Source organism: Eleginops maclovinus, chromosome 22 (assembly GCF_036324505.1).
Source record: "Eleginops maclovinus isolate JMC-PN-2008 ecotype Puerto Natales chromosome 22, JC_Emac_rtc_rv5, whole genome shotgun sequence".
In the NCBI taxonomy this organism is placed as follows: domain Eukaryota; kingdom Metazoa; phylum Chordata; class Actinopteri; order Perciformes; family Eleginopidae; genus Eleginops; species Eleginops maclovinus.
The window spans coordinates 17,170,959-17,191,982 of record NC_086370.1 but is presented as its reverse complement, the minus strand read 5'-3'; the positions used below and the strand labels follow the sequence as shown (position 1 = coordinate 17,191,982).

Genomic DNA, 21,024 nt, shown 5'->3' with positions numbered 1-21,024 from the left:
TATGGCCTTGCAAAAGTCAGGCATTTACCCAACCACCTACCTTACCATACTTTGTCTTTAATTTGCACAACATACACTTAATATATTGTACATATAATATCCTGCTTTATATTTTGTTTATATTTTCTGTACAGTTTTTATCCCAAATCTATATTTTATACTTTCTTTTTATGTGCTATTTTACTTTTATTTTATTGTAATTACATTGCCTTATGCTGCTGCAATGAAAGAAGATTCCCAAATTGGGAATTCTATCTATCTATCTATCTATCTATCTATCTATCTATCTATCTATCTATCTATCTATCTATCTATCTATCTATCTATCCATCCATCCATCTATCTATCTATCTATCTATCTATCTATCTATCTATCTATCTATCTATCTACACGCGACTCTCCACTAGAGGGAGTGTCCTCTCAGCGAGCTGTATTTATCAAATTTTATGAAGAAATGTCACTTCTGCAACCAGAGCCCCCAAACTGAGCGGAACACAGCCAAAAGCAGACAAACACAGAGTGAGTAAATGAGGCTTTTTTACCAATCATTTATGTTCTGTGACTGATGCTCCTCTAAAGAGCAATCTTCTAATTGGTTCCTGCAGAAGCCTGAGGGACACGGCACAGTTTTTTGTTTTTTTTGGGGTGGGGAAAGGCAGGCAGACAGAGATAGACAGGGGATGGCACCAAAACACACACACACAAAATGACAAGCAGAAATTTAGTACAGACACACACACACACACACACACACACACACACACACACACACACACACACACACACACACACACACACTAAGGGCGGCGAGTCACACGGAGGAATGTGGGTCAGTTAGTCAGCAGACGGGAGGGGGTTGTATCAGCAGAATAAAGACATAAAAGGGGGTTGGTGGGAGGGAGTGGAAAGTACTAGAAAAACATCGTCTAACAGGATGAGTACACTGTGACACCATCCTCCTCCTACATTTTAACTGTATCTTTTTCATCACTTCCGCACTTATAACCCATACCCAATTTCCATATTGCCTCTGGGCCCAATCCTAGAGTGCTGCACTTAGGGAACAGCTCTCACTTTAGTATTTATATGATGATATATTGATATCTGCGCCGTTACTGCAATTACAACTGTTATGTTTTGGAGGAGTGGATGGCAGGCTAAGCAATGAGGCACAATTATAAATTGATGTTGGTTTTTTTATTTGGCCAGCTGTTGGGGCAGGAGGTGGTTTGTGCTGCAGCTTAGAATTAAAAAGGTTTTAAGGTGTTAAATTACTCTTGCATTTAACGATCTATGCGCTCCTGTCTTTATCCGACACTGATAAACACATTTCTCTTAAGCAGTCAGCTCGGCTTCAGCTTGACTCCTCCACAAGGTAAAGAGCTGAAGACCCACATGTGGGAGTCAGAGAAGAAGTAATTGAGCAAGAGGAAAGGCAGGAAGCAGTCAGTCAGAGGCGGGGAGGGGTCACACCGTCACACCGCCTTGGCTATGAATAGACTGGAGGAGGTATGCATGGGCATCTCCTACTCTGTGAAGCAACACTACAGTTCATGAGTGCATCTGGCCATTTAGTGGTTATAAACTCTTCTGAGAGACTTCACTGACGGCTGACAGTGATGCAGGCGATGCAACTACCCAAAATCAAACAGTTCAATAACGTGTTGTGGTACAATATCAGGATGGAAACTATATGATGGTCTAACAATACAATACTGTGCAATCCACTAGATTTCCATTTCCCTCAAAACTGCTTCTTGGATCAGCTTTCTGGTCATTAAATAGTTAAATAAATGTGAATGTGGGTCGGGTTTATGTATCAGAATCAGTAATGCTTTATTTGTCCCACAACGCGGGAAGTTTGCATGATTACAACAGCAGATAGTGGGAGGATTTTCTATTTTTTTGGACCTGATCATAGCTTTGATTAGGATATTGTTGTAGATATTACAATGAGTTTTACCATATAGGATGTAGTTTTACGTGTTTGGGATCTACTCATTAACTGATTTCAATGATAATACTCAAAACTGCTTTTAATGTGTAATTGAATGTCGTGTTTTACATATTTTAGTGTGTTGTTTTAATTGTGTTTTGATTCATTTTACCTCTGTAAAGTGTCTTTGAGTTTTTAGAAAAGCACTCTATAAATAAAATGGATTATTATTATTATATATTAATTCAAAATGTACTATATAAGGACTATATCCCCCAAAACGCTCTGAATAAGATCAATGCTCAGCTTCCGTTTCCACTCATGGTCCCAACTGGAGGGATGGCAGAGCCCACCGCCATTTTTAGAGCTATTTGACCAAAAACCCAAATGTGTGGTATAAATGACTTCATTTCCATAAATTAACTCCAGAGATTTTGACCCCTGCAAGAAAGAGATCCACTTCATAGCCAGAGAAAATATAAAGTCGGCTTCACTAAGCGGGTTGAAAAGTCAACAGCAACTTTGAGAGGAGCTCTCAGACAGAGAAGTGCCAGAGAGGAAGTACAGTTATCCCGCAGCCCTTAGCCCCACCGCTGCTCGATTGTTGCTTGACTAAGTGCTGTTATGTAACTTAACAATAAGGGGATTGACCTGAGAGAAAATACGTGCTCAGTGCTGGAGGAGAGGAAGGGAAAGAGAGGAAAGTCACACACACTCAAACACAGCCGAAACACACAAATCCAGGGATTGTCTGGCTCGTAGAGATGGCATGAACTCTGCTCCACACACACACACACACACACACACACACACACACACACACACACACACACACACACACACACACACACACACACACACACACACACACACACACACACACACACACACACACACACACACACACACACACACACACACACACACACACACACACACACACACACACACACACACACACACACACACACACACAGCACTGATCGATGTGTGGCAGGGTAGTTGTGTTCACAGGTTCTTTGACAAGTCTGTGAATGTTACCAAGTCAGACTGTGAAGAAAGAAACTGTTAGATCTGACTAATGATGCAAAACTCACAATATTTTGGGGAATTAGAAGTTTTGTCTAATGGTTGATATGAAAAAGGATTTTGAATTGATGCTTTTGATGATTACTAGCTGGAGTATGATTTATGATAAGAGCTGGCATTCAGTTTATAGCACTTCTGCAATAAAGCCATGTTGTTATGAAATTACATCTCCCCTTTCTACTTAGATGCATTTCAAGCTCTGTTGGACTCAGCGACCACAACCTGCAGTGAGCCATAACTAGTTTTCTTATCTCCTAAACAAATTTCTGATTTAGATTTAAATAAAGTGTCTAGAGCTGAAATAATTATTTGATTAATACATTATTAATTAGCAACTGTTTAAATAATCATTTGATACATTACCTAATACATTTTTGAAGTAAAGAAAATAACTCGTTATTGGTTCAAGCTTCTCCAATGTGAGGTTTTAAAGCGCTTTATATCATTGCAACAGAATAGTTTGTGTACCATTGGTTAAAAAAAAGACATTTTAAGAAATAATGAATTAAAAATAATGTGATTTTAATCAAGACTTAAAATAACTCTAGTTGCAGCAATGTCAGACATAGGGATATGCTATGTTATACCTGAAGTGACAAGCAAAATACAAAACTGTCACTGTCACCAGATGTAAGAGGAAACACTTAACTCCCCAGTCATGGTTAAAACATGCTAAAAACACATTTTCCCTACTAGAAACATGAAATACTAGCCACTAGAAGTAAATCATGCTCGGCCGCATTATGACAGTTATTCATGTCATAATGCAAAACCCTTAAAGCCCATTAAGTCTACTATAAATCCGCACTGTTGCATGTTGAGCTGCAGAAGCATGACCTTTAAATGCAACTCACATGATAAACCTTATTAATAAAAGCTTATTCATGCACTTTAAAGTGGATAGATAGTTGTGTTTAAAATATAAGAGTTTTAAACACAGTAACAGTAGACGTGCTATTCCACAGATTCTTTACTTTGTCTCTCAAACAGAAGTAACGCTTTCATGGAAGTGCCACAAAAGAATTTAGTGCCGCGCCACACATTACATTGCTTTGTTGCAGCTGTTGCATCACTCCAACAAGTTCTACATTCAAACGGTGCATCTACATCTTACGCCCTCTACATCAAGACTTTCACTAGCAGAAAGAGCCAGTTTTACACTCCAGAAATATAGCTCTCCTTTCAGCTTTGTGTGTTACATCCCTTTCACTCACGCTCATTCATTTTCACTTCTTTTGTGAGGAACAGTACATAACAAGGCAGGCAGCCCAGGAGATCGTGTTTAAGTTGGTAATAGCACAGAAGACACAGAGGGAGGGAAGAGAAAGTGAAAGAGGTCTTTTTCTGACTGAGGCCATCTCTCAGAGGAGCCCTCTAGCCATATTAAGAAACCTGTGGGTTTGGTTAAAGGTGAAATGGCAAAGAATGAAGTAAAGCCTCAGCTTTGACTTTGTCATAACACGTGTTCAGACTGAAATATCTTTGGAGGCTTTTCATTACAAGGGGGAGTTTCATCTAGAAAAGAAAAACATCTTGCTCTTTCTTTTTTTGGATCAGCTGAGCTTCCAGCCCTTGACCTCAGTGAACTAGTTTAACTATGTGAACTTGATGACCATCAGCACACACACACACAAAAGGGAGTGAGCTGTGAAGGTATGGCTTTGTAGTGAAAGAATAAGCTGAAGGGAAACCTGGTGCCCCGTGGATAAACAGAAGTAACCCTTTTGACTCTTTACCATCAGTCATTGCAAGAAAAGTCTCAAGTGGAACCTTTTCCCTTGTGACAGCCATGCGCTTCACACATCACGTTATTAATTAAGGGAACAGTTTGCCTCTTACAAACATTTTGCTCTTACGCTTCTGTAATTACACAGATTAAACTCATTACACAGGATCTGATAGGGTGATGTTTTTACCTTTGGACAGATCCAGGCAACACATTTCTTATTTTTGTGCTAAGCTGAGCTAATAAACTGTTTGCCCACGCTTCGTGTTGACTGAACAAACATGAGGGTGATATCAATCTACTCATTTACCTCTTGGCAAGAGCGAATAAGCGCATTTCTCATGATGTGGACTGATTCCTTCAACAACTGTGAGGAATGTGGTTCAATATTCTAACTAGCTACAGTAAAATCTCATTAATGCAGCACATCATAGGACAAGGGGGACCTTACAGTCAACATTTTGAGGAAGAATTGTGTAGCAGCTACCAAAAGTGACTGCTTAAGAGTCTATGATTTATGTCCCTGAAAGTGCAAGACAGCAGAAAAAGAAGAGGCAGAGATGGGAAGGTGGTTAAGGTTTCTCTCCTCTCATTAATCGGATAGTTTGGGCTCCGAGGGGCACGTAAAACTGTCGCTCAGACCGCTGATTTACACCTCCCTCCTCCCTGCCAGTCTCTTTATTCCTCCAACCTTCTCTGTCTAAATACACCAGTTACTGACAATTACAGCCCTCCTCTTTCTACCTCTCCATCTTCATCACTATCCTCCCCAAGTCTGTCAGTCCATCTGTGCCTCTCCGTGTATCGTTTTTCCTCCTTTTGCATGTCCTGTCAGCCTCTGGCAGACAGCGTCCTTTTTATTCCCCATTTCTCCTTTACATCGCTTTTTCTCTGAACCATTTTCCCATCCTCCCCCTCCCTCCTCCTCCTCCTCTCACATTCTCGCCATCTTTCTCTCCTCTCAACTCTGAACGAAATGAGACTGCAGCAGCACTAACTGCTGACTTGGGCTAATGCACAATTTTGTAATAATGCCTATTCGTTTAAGTCACCCAGGAAACGCATAATGGTGACATTATTGTGCACAGCAGCCTGTATGTCTAACCCAGCGAAGCTCTCAGCGTGGCCTGCATTCCTCCTCTCTCCAGCTCTTTACATCTAATGAACTAAAATGAAGTCTGGCATGAAATCTTCGCTGAAATAATTGGCTTGTTTTTACACAACACAGGCCACTGAAGACATAAGAATAAAGAGACTGTGTTTGGATTTAATAAAAAACACTTTTAAACACTTTATTTAATATCATGTGGTTGCTTTTAATCTTTACCTGGTTGGCTAAAGACTGAATTTACTCATCTTAAACCACACATATAGCTAAAAGCACACAGGCAATCACACCAAAACATGAGGTACTTAAGCTGACAGATAAAAGGCTGCGTCCATGATGCTTTTACTGTGGTAATACATCTGTATTTTCCCATTTCCTGTTGGAGATCTTTTTTATCTGGAGTGTCAAAGACCAGAATGGAGTGTTAAACTGCAGACACACTAACCATACAGAGGGGTTATTTGAGAAAAAAATATAGTATGAGGGTGCCAATGTCACATCCGGACAAAATTACGGCCCCGCCCACTTTCCGGTGAAAATAAAGCATTCGAGCAAAGCAGAAAATAATAGTTTTTCATGTCTTAAACCTCTTGGGTCATATATTGCACCTCAAACAACAAATAAATCCAGAGTGGCAGTTTTTTTACTTCCTCTCAATAAAAAAGGGCAGTAAAAGAAACAATCTAATTCAGAAATCCCCTATTTAGCTCCGTAAAAACAAGGCTGTCTCTGCCGTCTGGCGCACTATTTGACAAGATTTCATAGTTTTGGAGTAAATTCTGTTAATTATACAGTTTTTCACTAACAGAAATATTGTTTTCTGGCATCGCTTTAAGATTTTACGGGGAAAATCTGCTTTTTTGTTTGAGGGTGCAAGCCGAAAGTAAGAGGGTGGTTACCCAATTCCAACAAAAAAAACCCTGATATTTAAAAAACTACATTTGTGACAATTGGACTCACTTCTGTTGAAGGTCAGCCTGTAAATGGTGAATAAGTGATGACTTGAAATCAAAATGACAGGGAATTTAAGGATTGCTTTTGGATGCTTTTGGAAGGATGTACGCTAGGTTGGTTGACTGATATGTTGTCATGGATTCAGTAAAAATAAAGCAATGAGGCAACACCCAAATGTCTCTACCCCTGAACCTATCATTAAAGCTTCTTTGAATTGTACATAATTAATACATTTGTTGTGTTTCAGAAACTAAGTGATATATCATTTGATTCATTTCTACAAAATCCCCTCAGAATAGTTTTAGTATAATTAGATACACTTGTAATTTTTTGTGTTGTGAGGTTGGCAAGTGCCAGTTTTAATTGTTGAACTCGATGATCTCTCTTTTCCTACCAATTAACGACTGAGCACCTGATGCATATGCAACAGCCGTAAAAGCAATTAAACTGCAAATTAACTGTAGGGACGAGTTCACGATGTGAGTGCAAACGCTCATATTTTGAATGAGCTTCTGTTCCCAAATTTATGTTTCTAAAGGAGGTTAATCATTATACAGAAATATAATCCTCACTACAAGTGAGAGAGCTTCCTGGACCACTTGTTCATATTAAGTACCTCGTTTTAATCAATCAAAGCTGATCTTTGCCATGTAAAAGTTTAGAAATGGAGCTTCTATTTGCATCCTGGAATAATGGATTATTTCATGTTTTGCTCTTTTCATAAAAGCAGATGTTGCTGCTGTGCCAAGCATGACACACAATTTCTTCTTCAGATTTGGGGACAGGTATAAAAGTGCACATATTGGGTCAGGCCTACATACATGTTATTTTTAAACTCTGCCTTTTGGTTTGCAACCCAAAAATGACATCGTTTAACAACGTAATGCAGGAACTGTCTCTGTATGTGTGGATTGAAGGTGCAAGGTCCGCCTGGATGACTTTTGTAAACATTTCCAAATGTTCAATACTGGTGCGAACCAGGAACAGCAGCAATCTGCCAGGCTAGACACAATATCTTGAAAGCAACATGTAAGGTAAGTAGACTGTACGTTAGTTGGGTAAATGGGGTTGAGTGAAAGCCAAGCTTGCCTCCGAGGCCGACTCGCTGTGAGCTGAACGCCACTGACCTAGATTAATACCAACCACAGCAGCGCCAGGACTATTAAACACACCCTGGTTTCCTGTATCCTGCCTTTCTGTCGGTGTGTGAAATGATTCCATCTGTCAGTCTCAGCTGGGCTGTGAGAACACCGCTGAATGCTGCTGCCCACACACACACACACACACACACACACACACACACACACACACACACACACACACACACACACACACACACACACACACACACACACACACACACACACACACACACACACACACACACACACACACACACACACACACACACACACACACACACACACACACACACACACACACACACACACACACACACACACACACACACACACACACACACACACACACACACACACACATATTTACAGACGGACACAGACGTGTCGGCTGAGAACTGGGGCCAAGGTGGGTGTCTGGCTGCATCCAGCCTCCAGGGAGGGGGAGCTCTGAAAACTCTGCTCAGCATGGAAGGCTCGAGGGTGAGGAGTGAGACGTGAGATAGCGACTGTGATCAGGACGGCGCGCAGCAAACCGTCATATAAACCAGAGTTCGTTTACGAGGCTTTATACTTGAGGCAGTTCAACCTGAATAGAGCTCTTTTCATCGACAGCAGGCTTTGTTTTTCTACTCCCCCTCTGAGAGTACCATGCTTGGTGTAGTCTCTTTCAGCGCCCTACTTGAACATAACAGGGCCAATGCATTATTATATTTATGTGTCTATTTCTTTATGTCTGCAGGTATGTGTGCATTTCCCTGCTTTAATGTATATGTAAGAGTGCATCAGGCAGGTTTATCAAACAGGTAAGCTTCCCTACCAAGGACAGCATCTTGTATTCTATGGATACTACACAGAAGAAAAACACCCCGGCAGCACACCCCTCAGCCCTCTGTGAGTAAAAGCACACAGAGATGAAGCTGAGGGGAAATAGAAAAGAGATAAGGGCAGAGACGGGATTAGGATGCACAACTGATATTCAGTAAAATAACAGAAAGGGAGCTTAGCACTACACACAAAAGAAGAGAAGAGAAAGGTCGGAGATTAGGTTCAACCAAGGGAGAAAAGACGGACACGAATAAGATGTGGAACAAAATGCTATATTCTTTGAGTCATTTAAAATATTTCAGTAGTTCAAACTTCCCTTGAGCCTGAAAAGACCATGAAACATAAACATATAGTCTCTGTTCAAGTTTATAATCACTTCTGCCGACTATGTGCTGTGATATGAAAAACTTTTCTCACAGCACATCTAGACAAGATTAAAATGAAAAACAAATCCCATAACAAGAAACTGGAAAAGTGACTGGTGCATAGAAGACCCGATAATTCCCTCTGTATATCAATTTTAAGACAAAAATGAGAAGGTCTTCCAGCAGTGCTGCACTGACTGCACGTCTGCATTGGATAATGGGACCTTATATTCAAATCTGCTGATCTTTTTTTTTTAACAGAGAGTTCAGTATGGCTGTAGGTAAAACATAAATCTTGTGCATCAGCAAAATCCCTGACAAGGCAATACCAATGAACTGTAGCTCTGTTATCGTACTAATGCACTCCTCGATCTCCTGATGGCACAAAACTTCATTATTGGAAAGATGTTCACCTTAGGTCAAAAGATGTTGGGAGCTATAAATAAAAAGCAACATGCACTTTCAGTCTGAGTACACGATCGCGTCCAGGAGATGTTATATCTTTTATTATAGAGAGGGATGTCTCTGCTTGATATGTCAGATTTGTAGTATAAAGAATGATGGACAATTGCACCATACACGTGTACAATGCGTTAAAACAGCATTTACTAAAGCTGTCTGAAAACCCCAGAGACACCTATTTCTAACGCCACACAGAGTCCCGAGGGGAGAATACACAGAGGACTGAGTAGGAGGGACCGAGAGTCTGTGGATCAGTCAAATATTAACCCACAGTAAATTGTTTTTGTTCAGGATCAGGATTCAAACATCTCTTTACGGGTGAAAATCAAACATGTCTTTGTGCGAACAAGCTGACAAGTTGAAAAGCCAACCATCCCACTGAGCTTCTCAGCAGCAAGAATCAAAGAATTAGCCTCGGGCTCGCCAAACATTGGTTATATCCATATTCATAAAAGAGATAGCTGAGACGATAAGGCACCATCGCTCAGCTCTGGCACTCACTTTGTCAACACGTCCACAGCTGCTTGCGAAGGAGTAGATAATACGCCTCTTTCCACTGCAGCTGAGTGATGAGATTCAGGATCACAGCACATCCTGTTTATTTTACTGTACAGCAACAAGTAGATAACTGCTGTTGTTTGACATTGTGTAAGCATTTGTGCACGTGTATGATGCTCTGTAGCAGCAACAATGCTAATATCCAATGCTGATTTAAATCAATGGGAAGTGCAGCCTCTCACTTAACAGTGTGGTTGAGGAGTCAAATGGTTTCATGGACAACTGCCAGATTTCCCTGCTTGGACTCCTGCCAGTATTTATGCAAGCAAAGCTGTTGGATGCATGAAAGTGTGGTGTGTGTAGGCAATTTTAACCTGGACTGCAAGGATAAACGTACGGCATTACAAAATAAAGGTTGTGTTGTCCAATTGGCCCAAGAACCCTGTAACACAAGCATTGAAACAGTGTGATGATCAACTTAATCGCAGTTATCAATGGATTTCTTGCGAGGGCAGTAATCCACACAAATCATTCATGTCAAGTTAAACTTTGGCACACAAATTCACAAAAGCAAGTTGAATTTTTATGATGAAGAATCCATAATGGAGGAAGCTATCATAACTTATTCTTACCAGGCTTCCATGGTCTACACTGGAGGGTTCAGACGAGACAAATATATTTGAGTGTTATGATGGTTACAACGTCAAATTAGGCAATTACTGATTCAGAAAATATTTGCTGCGAGGTGTTCCAGATATCTGACAGACTACATGACGAATCACTGCTGGTCACCTTTAACAATCACTGTTTTTTCATCTACGAGGAAATGCTTGGGATGTATTTCTAGGAACCAGATTGTAAATATAGTTTCACACGTAAGATGCAGGTTGTTTTGTGTTTAGAGAAAAAAAAGGAAGAAAAACAAATGAACTTTTGTCTGTTTCACATTTACAAGTGAAGCACCAACAACATCCTTGTTTCTTACATCAATGCTCCCTTGCTTCACCCAGGTTACAGTTCAAGAGTGCTTTTTGGAAATCCAGAATAACACCCATGACATCCTACTCCTTTCCCCTTAACAAAAAATACAATTACTTAATAATACTAATAATGAGAGTGAACATATACAAAGCCTTCCACGTCAAATGTCTGCTAACTGACTCATTTGATTCTCATTTAATGATATCTTGAATTTACATTTGTCCATACAATCTTAAAGCTAAAGTGCTAGCAGGATTCTGAGAACAAAAACCTCACTAGTAGGTCAAAGTCCAGTGAGAGATCTATAGTACTTGTGGCTATTGGGAACAAAACAGCTCATAATAAACCAAGGACTCAACGCCTCACGACAGGGCTGCCGAGCCAGAGCCCCAGGGGCCACATCTGAGAGTAGCAGCCTACACAGCATCAGCAAGCTTGTAAAACAAGCTGTTAAACTTTATCTGCATCATAACCGTTGCGATAATATACCACAGATGCCAGATTTGAAAAAAAAGAAAAAGATTTCCCTGAGGTTTGTTTATCTGGATATAAGTCCATTCTCTGTGCCTCAGTGTTGAGATAATCTCCATGCTGCCATAACAGAAAGTCATAATTATTTATTTTTTACTTCAGACTCCACATAATCAGTTAATAAAATGAGCTGATGCACCTTTCAGATCTATTAGAAGTAGCACTCAGACAGTGTGCATGCATACTGAAAGTGTACTGCACTACTCCAGATTGAAACATCCTATTAGCCTGCACATTCACAGAGCCATTAGCATTTAAATATGCAGGAGCTGTGCTCCTTTCAAAATGCCATTTTTACTCTGCTCCAAGGAGAGTTCTCCAGTTGTCATAAACAACTTTTTTTTTTTTATCAGTCAAGGACCTTTTCAAATGTCAGGGCCAATCAAACACAACACGACAGGTCTCTGGGTGAAGAGAAAAACAGCGCTCAGAGGGCAGAGAAGAAAAGCGGACTTATCATGCATATTCATGTGGTTGGAAGGTTCAATGACTGCTGTCTCTGAGGATTGTGAGGAGTGGCAAAACAGTTTGTTTGGTAAGGGACAGCTGAAAAAAAAGTAAGCTTTTAACTATTCCCCCCCACCCCCCCTCAACATGTCCAAATGTCAATGCCAAAGCCCCACAATGGGCATAGCTCTGTGTGCCCACAAGTGACTCCCGACACCCCAACACTAACTCGTTTCCCCCTTTTCTCCCCGTCAGCAAATTTGGGCAGGAAAGTTTTCTCTGTGAAGTGGGGCTCAGCAGAATGGCAAACAGAGCCATCTCTCCCCTGGCCAGGGCCCACTTCAGCATTTTAGACATCTCTTTCACTTTACAGCTTGCCTCACATCAGCAGGATGGATCCTCCTGACACAAGTCTATGTCAGCTGGACTGGAATAGGGGCTCTGCAGAGACACAATGGACCCCTTCCCCCCACCTCCTCCTTATGCCCACGTCCCTCCTGAGACGCTGAGGCAGGAGTGAGCGAATAGGAAGAAGGAAGAACCTAAAATAAAAAAGAGGAACTAAATTACAATACACATGCCTGTACTTTCACAGCTACACGACCCACTAGTATCTTCCTCTCTATCCGTTTCTGTCTTTCTCCCTTCTTCACTTCCTGCCGCTCTTCATTAGTCTCTGTCTCTACTCTCTAGCTCCAGCAAGGCACAGTCACCCAGGAGGACATTATTAGCTGTCAGCAATAACAACCAGCGTAGGAGCAACAGCAGCAGAGTTGGTTTCATAACAATGCTCACAGAAAGCCTCTTCCGTGGCCCAGCGAGAGGAGCAGGCAGTCAGGACAGCCTGCTGCGTGCAGATGGTGCTTTGTCTCTGCTAGTTCCTACAAAAGTGACACGCAGACACAAACGCAGGCACACATGTACATGCACACAAAGTTGGAAGAGGGTGCCACTATTCATTCCTAATCCTCTGTGGTTTGCATGAAAGTTAATGGCAGGTGTTTAAAGCTCTGCCTTTGCCAAGTGAAGGAAGGGGAGGTGAGTGGGAGAAGATCAACTCTCTTTTTTCCATGCTGGCAAAGAAACATACACATGCTTTTCCATGTTGGAAAGAGAGTGTTTTACATCCCTATTAGATCTGAAAACCACGCCCCTTCATACATCAACCCTCCTCCCCCCCTCCTAGCTTGATCTGTCTCTGGCATAATGTCCAGGCATGCAGTTGAGAGCAATTAGGACTTCTTTGGAGGAAAATAGCCAGTCATTAAGGAGGCGCAGGGACTCCACAGTGTGATGGTTTATGCCAGGTGGGAGGCGATTAGACAGCCAAGTGGTGTGAGCAAACTCCCATGGTCATAAATACAGGGAACAGTAAACATTCTCCAATGTAGCAAAGTGCTTTTCTCTAATAATATAATGAGTTAATAAATTAGAGACATTAGAGCCCATTTATGCATCCACAACATACACATTCACTACACTTAAAGGATACAGTCATTTAAAATGTGACTTTTTTTAACAGTGGATCTTCTTGCACAGGTGTTAACAGCAAATATTAAAGATGGCTCTGATCTGTTTGAGTGTCTCGGTAAGATAGAGCAGTCATTTGGACACCTGTGCTGTCCCTGATGCGACATGTCAACACGACTTTACGTGCAGAAAAACATAACACTGCGGGCACTTTTATATTATACATATGACAGTTAGTTAATTGGTAGTTGATTGTGCAATTAGTCAATGACTCAAAAAGTATTTCCACTGAATTTACATAATCAAACATTTGAAACATTTACTTGTTTCACAATTTCAGATGTTTGCTGCTTTGATCTGTTGTATATCCTTGTGAATTGAAGATATTTTGAATAACAGGGCAGACAAAACAAGCAATTTGCAGACGAAGTGATGTGATTGTCCAAAACATACAGGATCATTTGAATCTTGAATTCATTAATGACACGTCAATGTGTATTTTAACTCTAAGAGAAAATTATTCAAAGATAAAAGGTCTTTAAGAGTTAAGCTTAAAGCTTAATCTTAATTTTCTCTACAAGCTGCAACACTGAATAAGCCTCCGAACACTGATGCAGTGTTGGTCAGGTATAACAATCAAAATCTGCTAAAAGCAACAGAGCAACTTAATCAGTTTATCACTTTGGATTTAGTATTTAACATTTGGCACCAATGTGCAGGTACAATTGAGCAGTTTTATGTTGATTGTCTGAATTAAAACCCTTGATGCTTTCAAATACAGCACTGTGCTAGAATTTGCTGGCTTGCTAGCCACTAAAGCAGCTGAACAGGGAATGAGTAACAATGAAATACATCATTTTGGATTGGCAAAGATTACAAACAAGCTTGTAGGATGCCAATGTGACAGAAAAAAAGCTTGAAGGGCGAAGTGAGAACATGAAAAATGACTTTGGCTGCACTTACAAGCAAACTACCTTGGACATTTGTATTTCTCCATACTTCCTATATCATATAAGAGAGCCTACACATTGTACTATTTAGGGACTCAGAGAAAACACCTGCTTCTATACTGTCCCAAAACTGTCCTTCACAACCACAAACAAAAATTGACTCATGAGCTACTAAGACACAACATAGTTATAACAAGCAAGAAACAGGTGTTAGAAATGTGTAGCGTGCACCAATTACACTCAACACCATAGATTTTAAAGTGTCCTCAAAGTGTTCCTTAAAACAAAACTACGACAAGCAAGCAAGAGATGCAGCACTACAGTCGCTCAACGAATAATGGAAGTGCAGTTGTTCCCCCATCATTTTCAAAGCCTCTTAAGCTCAAAGTTCTTAAGTTGCAAAGTGACAAAAATCTTTTTAAATCAAAGTCGTTATACTTTTCTCAGAAGTATGCTTCCAAAGATCGACAGAAATACATCCTTTTTCAAACAGAGAAGTGTTGCAATGTGAAACTAGGAAAAAAAAGCTAAATGAATTGCAATGAATGTATGTTTAAAACTCTTGAATAAAGAAAAAACCACGCCTTTTTTTAAAGACAGATGAATTGCAGCCACGTCAAAATCAGTTATATAAATGCTCTGATTTAGCAAAGCAGTATGTCTGAGTGACATCAGGCCGTACATTTGCGGCCCCTTGCAGATGGCTCAGTGTAATTTCACACCCATTACCTCCTCTCCACAATGCATAGCACAATCACATGACAGTAAAATCCTCTCAAACCAACTCATATGGGGACTTTAGAAGCCTTTAGCGGCCCGGCCATTATGGGAATTCTCAGAAGACCTCACAAGAGCTATTTCAGCAGCGTCCAAATTACTGTGTTAAATGGAGTATTAGGCTCTGAGAATATGATTAACCAATTGTAATTGCTTTTCTTCTGTGACTTCAAGACAGTCATACAATGCACGGTTTAGATTCTGCTCAGTTGCTGTGCTCCTCTTTATGAACTAGTCATGAAAGCAATGCAAGCACAAAATAAACATAACATGCATTCTCTGTCCAAAGAAAACCAAAATGGTGAGCAACAGTGAGCAACAGTGAGCGACAGCACCTGTGCTTTCAAAAACCCATCATCTCTCCCTGCATCGGTGCACTTGCTCTCCCAGCTTGCCTCTCTCCACTATCCGGCGTGTTATAAAACAGCAGAAACACACAAATGAGTCCTTACACAAGCATGTTGTACAGCAGATCAGCCATGTACAACAGTGCTCTCTACAAGAACAAATCATGTTCGTAATCACAGTACACCGACTCCACCAGTCACCAGGGAATATCTGTTCAGGCAAATGAGACTCCAATACAAACATATGCACACACACACACGCCAAAACTGATAGCTACCATCAAGCACAGGCTGTATGCATGGCATCATAAATATTAAAGCGTTGGTTTTGCATTTTCTTGGCATTTTCCACCTCGGCAATAAATCAAAAAGCCTGATAGGAGCTGCCATGTACATTGCAATGCTGCCTGGGATGCATTTGCCTAGGGAGCCCAGCTTCCATATCTGAACACATGCAGGCGTGAGAGGAAGTTCAACCCCCAGCGGAGTTGAAGGCAGCGGATGAGGGGAGGGATAGGGAGAGGCAAGCAAGAATGGGGGGTGGTGTTGCAGGTGGGAAAGGGGAAATCCCAATGGCAAAACATATCAGTATTGACGATGTTACGTCATCAGTTGTGGGTTTGTGATGTACAGACACTCTATGATCTCCCTTTGAGCTGATCAAATGTTTTAATAAACATTAAAGGCAAGGATATGCCTCTGGAAGGGTGTAGGCCAAGGCCTGCATATCATTAACAAAAGGCCTTTTCTCTGTGGGCAGGCTCAACTTTAAGTTCCCTTGCCTGTTGTGACAATGCCCACAGGGGGAGAGCAGATGTCCGTTGCCAGCAGCACATCTGCATACGGCCTCAATCCCCACCCCTTCACTGGCCAGACAATGGAGCCGCCCTCCTCCTCCTCTACTTCAATCTTTCTTCCACTGGAGCATCCAAGTGCAGTAAAAAACAACAAAACAGAAGAAAAAAAGAAAAGAAAAGAAAAGGGAGAATTGAGAATCAATGCCTGTCAAAACTGTGAAATGAAAGCAATTATCTTCGTTTTTCAAGTAATATTCAGAGGTTCATATGGATGCCTGATGGTGCACTAATTAATCACTTATTAATTAGTATAGGCCACGAGGCCAAGTGCAGTTCAAAGTGGATTTGTGTGGTATGCACTGCATGCTAGCAAGAAATGTTGCACAACACAGTAGTGCCAAACTTTTGATCAAACTCTATAAGTTTATCTTTTCAAATGTATTTTTCAAAAGAAGCAACATGATATTGTCCAAAAAAACGTCTCAGTGGAGCTTTAATACATTCACAACATTACCTAGTAGCTGCACAGCTCATTAGCAACTTAATAAAACCTATTCCCACATCACTATGAAGTGTATCGGATCATGTCTACTCCCACCCGCTCTTGTCCCTCCTTGCTGATGGCGCAGGGACACATGGACAGCGACGCGAGTATAGCTTTCAAAACTATACCCCGGTGGAGAACACACTGACAATTTTACACCACCTTTTGCAATAATCTTGAATCCTACCTCGACTGGACGTTTATTGAGAGTTCAAACGTCGGCTTTTGGGGCTCCAGAAATAGCATCGCAGGCTACGCATTTCAAATCCGCTTGTTATCTCGGATTTAGATAATGATCCACCTTTAGATGACATAAAAACTTAATCCTGAACGCAACGGGACAATCTCCGGCGCTGGGAAACGGTGCCCGGTGTCGGTTTTACGGGGGGAAGTGGCGTCAGATCTCGGTGTGCCTGGTTATCCTGCTGTTTACTTCTACGGTTCATAAACACTCCTATTCTTTTCCTCCTGCCAGAATTGAGAGGTGTGTATCAGTTTGCTTTTCCTTTTTTTTCTCTCGCTTTTTGAGTGAGGCGGAGCCTTTGCCCACTTCTCCCGCACACACACACACACACACACACACACACACACACACACACACACACACACACACACACACACACACACACACACACACACACACACACACTACTTTGATGGAGATGGGACAGTGAGACATTGCGATTTGTGATCTGTCACAACATTGTTTTTTTCTGTCAATTTCTAATTTTGACCACTCGATCTACAATTGTGTGTATCTCAAATCATTATTTAACACTTTAAAGGATTCAAATTGTAGCCTACGTACACACGTTGTTATTGGGTCCTGTTATCTGAGCTATGTCAGCCCAGGTTTTTTTTGTCAGGAACAGCAGCATTGTGTAAACTTGTGCTAACTTCTAAATGACTAAATTGGGCTGAACCTTTAAACAGGAGGCGTGTCTTTGGCCTGTTACGGTAAAATGTGAATTTATTTTTTCTTCAAAAATCCCCCTCCTTCTAAAAGCAGTGAATAGGCTGCCTAAGCTAACACTAAACACTCAATCACACAATTAACACACTTTTCTAATTTGGATACATATATATATAGGCGTCTTTAAAATAGTTATAAGACTTAGTATGTTTCAAAGTCAGTTGCTGTTCAGAGTAGGTTATGCGAGAAATGTTGCTAGATAACTTAAGGTAGTTGGTCATTTAGCTAACATTATTAGCATAGCGCTCTTTAATTCGACGTATAAATTGTGTTATTTTTATGATGTTTAATAAAAAAATGAGATTAAACAACATTTTTCATCAAGTGTCTTGTCGTGTGTTGACCAGATTTCATAATACTCTATATTACTCTCCACGTGAACTAGTCATAGAGCAAGCTAATGTTAGCTTACGTTTTGTCAGTTGGCAACGTTTTTATTTAATCTAAGTAAAACTTCTTAGCAAAGTGTTGGTGCAATCCATTTTAACATTGTGATGTGTAAATCAATCTTCATTAAAGAAACACGTGCTTAAATGTGGCTTTTGTGCTACCCTTTGTTCTAACCTCTTCTTAACCGATCTTGCTGAAAAAATTCAGCTAAACCATCTTTGGGGTGATTACATTCCACATTTGAAAGTTACACCCTTTTTTATCTTAAAGGCGATTAAACTATTTCCCAAATTAATTTCATTTCATTTGGCTATCTTTAAGACTTTGAGAAAAAAACAAGATTGATGCTGATACTGGTAGTGTGAAAGAGAACTTGACATTATATTTACATGTAGTTAACTGAATAGTTATGATGTAAAAAATAGCCTACTAACAGTTTTATTTACGAACTTTCAATTCAGACAGACAGACAGACAGACAGACGGACAGAAATAGTTAGATTTGGTGCTCAACTACATGTTTACTGAGTTCATTCCTTCACTGCATGTCACAGGTGCTGATCGCAGCATCTGCAGCTGTGCCTTGATGTCATGCTTAAAACATGCAATCTGTATTCTCCCTTTTTTTTAAAGCTCTCTGCAGTAGAATAATTGTGAACCCTACAGTTATTCACACAGCAGTTGTTGCCATGTATAACACGGTACAGATGGCACAGTGCATATTTGTATTTCCTGGTCCCTCGGTCTCTGCATTCATTTCCAACACTTGCAGCAAAGCTTTGATTAGAGCTTTCCACTAATACAAAGAAAATAATCGTTAGCAATGGACTGTACCTTCTATTCTGCATCTTGTGTACCATGTGCCCCTGTGTGTGGTCCGAGGCCTGGGGGCTGTTGGCCCTGTGCTGAGTGCATCTATCCCTGTGGTCATTTTGTCTCCGGCACAATGTAACTACTGGGCATAAACCCAAACACTCCAAAGACCAACACCAGCCAACGGGGGCCACCAACTGAAGCATATGTTTGCAATGGGAGCAGTGGGGATGGGTGGAGGACACAGAGACAGACAAAAAAGTTTGAATCCCTGCTGTTAGGTATAATCTCTAAGTCAAAATTTCAATTTAGATGAAGGCCCCTGTTTCTCCCAAATAAATAAAGTGGCAAACACAAGGCACTTTTAAACTCTCTTAAATATAAAGATTTAAGAGCAAGAAAATGATCCTGTATATTATTCAATGTTGTAAAATGACATGTAGTTAGTGTCCTAAACTCATTAGCCATACGTGTCCCCTCTTTCTGTCAATCTTAATGAATGAGTCCTTTATTGATACAGCTTTAATCCTACAAAAGGCTGTGTTTGTTAATTATAGGCTTAACCTCCATTGTGTTTAGTATAGTAAATCACCTTCCTATACTTTGTCTCTGCACATTTTCAACTATAAACCATGTTTTGTAACCAGCACCATTCACCCTTTTTTAAAACTTTCATTATAGTCCAGTCACCAGCGTAACAACCAGCACTAAATCAATACAGCCTGGAAAATTTTAAAATGTGCACCACATTAGGGCTTGATATTATGATTGGCCTTTGTTTATACAGTAGTTGTTAGAGGATGACAGTGAACACACACACACACACACACACTCACACACACTTCTAAGCTCTTCACTGTACACTGGGTATTTGAGAGGATCAGTAGTGTGCGACTGCATATTTCTGCAGAGAGACATTATTTCTTCCTCAATTCCTCCTGGCAGATATCTGAGTGTTTGACCTTTTTAAAATGCAAAGCGATTCTTCTACTCCAGAGAGTGAACGGGAGGCTCATGGTTGTGCTACTAAATTTGAGGAACTTAATGCAGTAACTCACAGAAAAGGAGAGCTGTTCTGCACCTGCTGGAGTCTTGACTTGGTTACGGGGATACAATAACACCTCCAAGGGTTATGTTAATCTTTAAAGATGAGTTATTCTTATGCTGCTCCACTCTTTACCTCATTTGAAGGAATATTTCACTGCAACCTTGAATCAGTCTCCCATGCTTAAATCACCTTGTTGCATTGGATTTCCTTGTGTAAAGCAGTCTTTTGCTTTAAGTATTTAGTATCAAAACAAACTGTGAAGATGTATTTCTTCAGTCCCATCTTTGATCCATTTTTTAAACTACCAAATAATCTATTTTATTTCATTTTGAATAACCTTGTCAATATGGAAACCCGGCTACTGCAGCATTCACTTCCCTTGTGATTTTAGATAAACATTTCTCTTCTTTTTAACATGTTTCCTTCTTCTTGCAAAAGGGAAGTGCAGCTAATTTAACATCAACATCACTACCAGAGCACTGATGATTACTAGAAGGTGATGTTGAATTGATAATTTAACAGCTTTTGAGAGTTCAATTTACATTTGATAATGATGTCAAATTGTTAAGAGTATGCCATTGTACTGCTTGTTCCTCCTCCACTAAGTGTGGCTACAGTGAAGCAGCAGAATATCTTTTAATGTTGCTGTTAAGATGACATTATATCATTATTCAAACAAAGCCACACAGTACCAGTCTGTCCGCACTAACATGCAATTATATTCCACCACATAAAGGCCTCTGACAGAGCCTTTTAAAATACAGGGATGCCGTTATTGGCTCATATATATGCATCTAACAAAATGCAAATTAAGCAGATATACGCCTTTGACTGGAGAAAAAGCATGAAAA

General features: G+C 40.5%; 1 protein-coding gene across 3 annotated transcripts in view; it reads right to left on the bottom strand.

The window, feature by feature from the left end:
* Positions 1–17,438, bottom strand: part of ctbp2a (C-terminal binding protein 2a) — a 60,615-nt gene extending 43,177 nt beyond the window's left edge. For 2 of the 3 annotated variants that reach the window (XM_063874140.1, XM_063874136.1), the window contains exon 1: positions 17,138–17,438. The gene's annotated coding sequence lies outside the window, so the exon portion shown is untranslated. Of the gene's footprint in view, positions 1–17,112 lie in introns of all 3 variants that reach the window. The other variant, XM_063874137.1, reaches the window with a different exon arrangement.
* Positions 17,439–21,024: the final 3,586 nt, after the last annotated feature.